The sequence below is a fragment of the Asparagus officinalis genome, chromosome 5 (assembly GCF_001876935.1).
Source record: "Asparagus officinalis chromosome 5, Aspof.V1, whole genome shotgun sequence".
NCBI lineage: Eukaryota > Viridiplantae > Streptophyta > Magnoliopsida > Asparagales > Asparagaceae > Asparagus > Asparagus officinalis.
In genome coordinates this window covers 72037960-72045531 of record NC_033798.1, presented here as the reverse complement: position 1 = coordinate 72045531, position 7572 = coordinate 72037960, and positions in this window count along the sequence as shown.

Below are 7572 nucleotides of genomic sequence, written 5' to 3'. Positions count from 1 at the left end.
AGCAAGACTTAGTAACGGACAAGTCTCCCTCCGCTTCTGTGTTATTACCGCCTGTAGGAGATACACAACCAAGCCCTACTACTGGAGTCATATCAAAACCTACTATCACCGGGGATCCACCAGCATTTCCTCCCATAGACAAAGAGGAGCCTATGGACCATAGCGATGGTGAGAACGATACGGATGATGGTGGCGACCAAAGTGAGAGTAATGAGAACAATGACAACTTGGGTAATGATAGCGATGACCCCGGTAAGTAGGATATTCCACCGCCATCGTCTTCAGACAAGGCATCAGCCTACATTCCCCTGCCTCTCACTGGTAAGTGTCATTTGTTCTGACTCACGACTAATCTTTGTTCTATATTTAAACAGTTTTCTCATACAGATCCTATGATACATGAGGCAAGCGTTGTCATCCCTCCTTCGACGCAACAGCTTCCACCACCATCAGCTCAAGTGTCAGAACCACCTTGCTTGGAGCTCTCAACGACAACTCTCCCGCCGGCGACTTTATTGACAATTTCTTTAGCCCCTACAGAAGTTGTAGACGTGCCAAAGTCATCTAAAATGGGGGAACTTATGGCTCTTCAATCGAGTCCATCTCACTTGGATATCGGCGTTCCCTCTCAAGCCACTACGCCAAAATCGCCTGCTGGTCTCTTACTTGGCTCTGTATCTTCAGAAGTTTCTGTACCGTCTCCCATCGCTGCTTCGAGTCCCACGGATGTGCCAGATATTCTCAAGATTTCTCTTGACTATTTAGAAAGTCTAACCAAGAAAGTGATTGAGGTTGTGTTGGCCGGCCGAGATACTTTTGAAACCTTCAAGCCTATGCTCATCAATAGTTTGAACAACCTCAGGTTCGTGGGAGATGTTCCGGTAGTTGAGCGTTGCTCAGAAGCCATTCGACGCTTAGAGGCACAATTGAGGTTCTTAGAGGCCTTAAGTCATGATGACATCCAAGCGCAGATCTCGTCGACACTCGAGGACATCCGGGATGAAGAGGCTAATAAGTATGAAGCAGCTCAACGTCATATAGCTGAGAAAGAAGTTCAGGTGGAACATCTGCAGAAGCTGCATGCTCAAAAACAAACTGAGCTAGCGCTCTGCTGAGAAAGAAGTTCAGGTGGAACATCTGCAGAAGCTGCATGCTCAAAAACAAACTGAGCTAGCGCTCTCCAATACTTCTTTAGAGAATTTATGAGAGAAGATCATGGCCACTGAAGTAGAGTTGGCTAGGTTGAACGCTCAATTCAAACGAGAAGAAGCTATTGTCACTGAGCTCAACGTTAAAAGTGCAACCTCTCTAGTAGATTACCGTACGGAAGCTAGCGCTCTTGAAGAGGCTAAAAAGGAGATTGCTGCCACGTTGTGTAGCGAGGATGAGCTTCAGGAACGGGCCGAGATGCTAGTGCGGACTGATCATGAAGAGAAACTTTCTGGCATTAAGTCTCAGCTTGCCTCATTCAGTTTGATGGATTGATGAGCCTGCTCTTGTATCGCTTCTTTGGTAGAAACAACATTTATCTTCCTGTTGCTTTGTTTTCCTTTGAATAAAAGTAGTGATGTTTTGGTTTTTCATCGTTTCTTTTGCATATCGTATTTTGACATGGAACCATGAGATACCATTTTAATATCAAAGGATAGATTTGTAAATCTTAGAAATGCCATATTGACATGGTGAGTTTGTGGTCTTGTCACCCTATTAGTAGAAGTCGACAAAATGAAAGTGTTGCGATCAGAGCAACTTTGAGGACCTATCGCTCTATTGACGAGAGTCGATAAGTTGAAAATGTTGCGTTCAGTGCAACTTTGAGGACCTATCGCTCGATTGACGAGAGTTGATAAGTTGAAAATGTTACGTTCGGGGCAACTTTGAGGATCTATCGCTCTATTGACAAGAGTCGATAAGCTAAAAATATTGCGTTCGGAGCAACTTTGAAGATCTATCGCTCTATTGACGAGAGTCGATAAGTTAAAAATGTTACGTTTGGAGCAACTTTGAGGACCTATCGTTCTATTGACGAGAGTCGATAAGTTGAAAATGTTGCGTTCGGAGCAACTTGGAGGGCCTATCGCTCTATTGACGAGAGTCGATAAGTTAAAAATATTACGCTCGGAGCAACTTTGAGGACCTATCGCTCTATTGACGAAAGTCGATAAGTTCAAAATGTTGCGTTCGGAGCAACTTGGAGGGCCTATCGCTCTATTGACGAGAGTCGATAAGTTAAAAATATTACGCTCGGAGCAACTTTGAGGACCTATCGCTCTATTGACGAGAGTCGACAAGTTAAAAATGTTACGCTCGGAGCAAGTTTGAGGATCTATCGCTCTATTGACGAGAGTCAATAAGTTGAAAATGTTACGTTTGGAGCAACTTTGAGGACCTATCGCTCTATTGACGAGAGTCGATAAGTTAAAAATGTTACGTTTGGAACAACTTTGAGGACCTATCGCTCTATTGACGAGAGTCGATAAGTTAAAAATGTTACGTTCAGAGCAACTTTGAGGACCTATCGCTCTATTGACGAGAGTCGATAAGTTGGTTTCGACAAAAGAATTATCATTGTGTGACGGAGTGATATAGACGGAATTCAAACTGCAGCTGTAGGGATTCAGAGGAACAGAACCACCCCCTGTGTTTGGGGTCTTTGAACTGGGCTGCGTATGTCTGAGACCGCGTTGTGTATTTGAGCGCATCTCCAGATCATTGCGTCTGGCTTCCTCTACAAATCTTTCAAATGCAGGGTCTCGTCCCGTGTCTCATCAGAAGTCCAAACGACTATAATGATGACGAAGAGACCATACTTGGTGGGAGTCTCGGAACTCTATATTACCGTCATTAATTGTTTATAAATAGGCCTGATTAGTCTTGTCAAGAGCCTCAAACGCTTAAGCTTCCTTCTTGAACTCAGAAACGAGTTTTTTTCTCGTTAATTCTAAAAAGTTCTTCGACTGCACCGCCTCGTCCTCTAGCCATGGCCTCCAAGAAGTCTTGCTCGAGCGGAGACAAAAAGGCGGCGCATCCCATACCGTCGTCGGCGAATACTTTTGGGTCCACCTCCGAACCGACGTTGGCGCCTCCCTCACCAATGCCTGGACATCAAGGTAAGCCATGCTGTCTCTTCTGTTTAGCGTTCTTTTTAATGAGTTTTCTTCAAAATCCCTTAAGTGGGTTCTGAATTGATGAGGATGAAGATGTTTCGTCTTCTTGATCCTGAGCGCAGAAGGAAACTTCTGTGTTTGCTGATGAAAAGTGTTCGTCTTCTTAACCTTGAGCGCAGAAGGAGGCTTCTGCATTCATTGGCGAAACGAAGGGTCGATCCCCTCGTTTCGACGTGATGGTTTAATCCTGCTGTATTTGATGCAGAATCAAATCTCTTCGTCTTGGAAGTTTATAACGCAATCTTATTTTACTGCGTTCATAATGATTCAACGCGGGTCTAGATCCATTGTGTTCAAGTTGATCTTGACGCTGGTCTAGACCCCTGCGTTTGAATTCACCTATTTTTATTGACTTAGCTTTTATTTGCTTTGTTGCAAGGTGGGGCTTCTGTTGCTGCGCCCTTCATCATTTCAGAAGACGCTCCTTTGATTACACCCCTAGCTATAGTCCTTCCTGGTGAAGCTTTTACTCCACTCCCCGAGAGTGTGACTTTCCTCACGAAGCTTCTGGAGAACATGGTGAAGCAAGCTTACCTCATCACTGAGTAAGGATGGGCCACATTTCCCGAATTCCAGGGCTCATTCAAGGACGTGTTGCACTCTCTCTCTCGTATCAACCGCAGCTGGGCTCTGCACTGTGCTGAGAAGATTTACTTCTTCTCAGGCACTGTTGAAGCCTTGGAGAAATTGCAGCGTGTTGACTTGAGGCCGGAGATAGAGGAAACTCTTCAAGCCTTGCGATCAGAAGCTGCTGCTGCCACTGCTGAGGAATTGAGGGGGAGGGCCGAAGCAGAAGTTCGAGTTAAGCATTCTGCGAATTGAGGGGGAGGGCCGAAGCAGAAGTTCGAGTTAAGCATTCTGCGCGTGTATCCCAGGCTAAAGCCCACCTCGCATCTTTTTCTCTTTAAAGACTTTTATAATACTTTTTGGCCTGTAATAACTTTTTGATACTTTCGTAACAAATACTACTCTTGCCTGTGATGAACTGTTTACATTTTTTGAAATGCTATGATCTTTTTGTGATGTTGAAATTTCTGAAAATTGCCCCTTTGCGTTTGAATGACTTGAACGTAGGCCCATTTCCTTTTATCAGTCAAGGACGCATGGTTTTGTCTTTGCGTCTAAATAGGCTTGAACGCAACCCTGAGACTTAATCTGCATTTATAAAATTTGCATTTAGGAAGACCTGATACATCCTAAGTGACATCTGGAAGTTTCTTTGTTATAGTTGGAACTCCATGCTTGAATGAACTAGACGTAAGTCTGTCCCCTTTATAGAAACCAAAAACGCAATGTCGTGCCTTGCGTCCAAAAGACTTGAAACACAGTTATAGAACTTGCGTTCAGGGAGGCTAGACGCTTTTTCTTCCAACCTTGAGAGTGTATCTTAAGTTGTTAAGACTTTTCCACTGAATCAAATCAATCTGACGACTTTCTGATAGATTTTGAGAAATTTTCTTTATTATAACAATTTTCAACAACTTCAATCGTCAAAGGTGTAATGTTAACTTGACGACTTATACAGTAAGAGAAACAAATTATTACTCCTCCTCTAATCGAGCTCCTAGTAGGTAACCCCCAGCTTAGCTTGCTTGGGGAGAAGTTTGGTAAAAAGAGACTTTGTACTCTATGGGTAATATTTCTTAAGAAATTTCCTATTAATTGGCATCATGAGTCTGTCGCCTTTTTATCGATGAGACGGTAGGCTCCATTGGAGTAGACTGTCTCTATCACAAAAGGTCCTTCCCATTTGGGGTTGAACTTCCCTTTGGTTTTGTGGGTCATTACCATAGGTCGTCGATTAGCCAAAACCAAATCGCCTTTCCCTTTGGTTTTGTGGGTCATTACCATAGGTCGTCGATTAGCCAAAACCAAATCGCCTTTCTTGAAAATCCGTTCTTTGACCTTTTTGTTATAGGCTTTAGAAATGTGGGCTTGATATAACTCAATCTGTTGTTGAGCTTGAAGTCGCTTGTCGTCTAAAGCTTCAAGTTCCTAAAGACGTCGTTGGTGTTTCTCTTCCTCTGTCAGTCCGGTTGTGATAGCGATTCTTACGGAAGGGATTTGGATTTCTAAAGGCAATACATCTTCGCAGCCGTATACTAAAGAGAATGGTGTAGCTCTTGTTGGGGTCCTCACTGTTGTGCGGTAGGCCCACAAACATTCGTCGGATCTTTCGTCCCAATCGCGTCGGCTTTTGGAAACAAACTTTTTGAGGAGTTTCACAATAGTTTTGTTAAAAGCTTCTGCAAGACCATTCGCTGGCGGATAATATGTTGTAGATGCGACACTTTGGATGCGAAACTTATCACAAAATCTCTAAAATCCAAAGCTAACAAATTGTGTTCCGTTGTCATGAACTATTCGTCTCGGGACTCCAAAACGGTAGATGACGTGATGTTTGATGAACTTGATTACATTCTTTGTCTTGACTTCTTTTAGCGGCATTGCCTCTGCCCACTTGGAGAAATAATCGGTTACGGCCAAAATGAACCGGTGTCCTTTGGAAGTCGGAGGAGAAATTGGTCCCACTATGTCCATGCCCCACATTTCGAATGGTCAAGAAGCAGATGTGGGATGTAAGTTTCCTGGCGCTTGATGGATAAAATCACCATGAACTTGGCATGCGTGACAACATTTAGCGTAGTCCACTGCGTCTGCGAACATCCTTGGCCAATAATAACCAATTCGTCGAAGACGATCGCCTAACTTAGCTCCAGGCTGATGAGCTCCGTACATTCCGTCGTGAGCTTCCTTGAGGGCCTCTTTTGCTTCCTTCCGAGAGAGGCATCAAAGCAAAACTCCATCATGTGATTTACGATAGAGGATTTGAGAAACTACATCGTAATAGAATTGGAGGGCCTTTCGTTTAATAGTGGCCGCTTTCTTAGGGTCTTCAGGCAAAATTCCATATATGGCATAGTCGATGTACGGGAATCGCCAATCTCTAGCTTCAAGTTCCATCGAGGTTGTGCAGACTTCTCCTATCAGTGTCTTATCTAAACTTTCCTCTATAGGAATCTTGGAACAGTATAACTCATGTGCCATAACAGGAATCGTAGTTTCGGCCCCGGGGGCAATGCTAAGGAGGTTACCAGCGAGGCTAAAGCATCTGCATAAGCATTCTGAGCTCGTGGAATATATTCAATAAAGAAACCTTCGAACTTCTTAGCTTACTTTAGCACTGCGGAGTAATACGGGATCAGATCCTCATGACGCACCTCGTATACCCCTTGGACTTGATTCACGATTAGTTGAGAGTCACCGTAAGCTTCAAGATGTCGAATATTAAGTTCCTCAGCAAATTGCATTCCTAGTAGCAGAGCATTATACTCAGCTACGTTGTTAGTGCAAGGTTCGATCAGGGAAAATCCTCTTGGGATCACGTGACCATTCGGAGAAACGAACACCACTCCGACTCCCGCGGTAATTGCTCCATGAGGATTTGCTCTGGATGCACCGTCGAAGAATAATTTCTACACTTGCGTAGCTTCTTGAGTGACGCAACTTTCCGCGACTTCATCGGGTAATTCTTCGTATAGTTTAGACGTCCCTAGCACCGGTGATCTGCTAAGAAATCTGTCAACGCTTGACCCTTGACCGCTTTTTGGGGCATGAATTGCATGTCATATTATGACAAGAGGATAGCCCACTTTGCCAACCGGCAATTCAAAGATGATGGTTTCGTCATTAGAACTCTCAAGGGATTCACCTTGGAGATGACATGAATTGTTTGTCCCACCAAATAATGTCGCATCTTCTGGACTACGAATACCAAAGCGAGATATTCTTTTTCAACTGGATTATACCGGTGTTCGGCTCCCATCATAGTCCTGCTTAGGTAATAGATGGCTTGCTCTTGACCTTGATCGTTGTTCTGAGCTAATAAAGCTCCTAGAGAATGGTCCATAGCTCTCACGTATAAAAGGAATGGTTTCCCCGATATCGGGGCTACAAGAACTTGCGGTTAGGTAAGATATTTCTTAATCTCCTCGAATGCTCTTTGGCAATCCTCATCCCAAACAAAGGATACTCCTTTCTTCATAAGCTTAGAGAAGGGTTGGCATCGCCCTAAAAGATTTGATATGAATCTCCGAATATAGGCCAGTCTCCCTTGCAAACCCCTGAGTTCTTTGAGATTCTTGATATGAATCTCCGAATATAGGCCAGTCTCCCTTGCAAACCCCTGAGTTCTTTGAGATTCTTCGGGGGTGGCATGTCTTGGATAGCGCGAATTTTCTCTGGATCAAGAGAAATTCCCTTGGACGTGATGTAGGCTGTCTAAAAATCACAATGGATAGCTGATCCCTGTCAAGCTCCGACGATGGAAGTCACAATCAGACGACTTTCTAATCACTGTATTCGCAATTCTACAATCGCTACAGACATGGCCTCATTTCTGAGA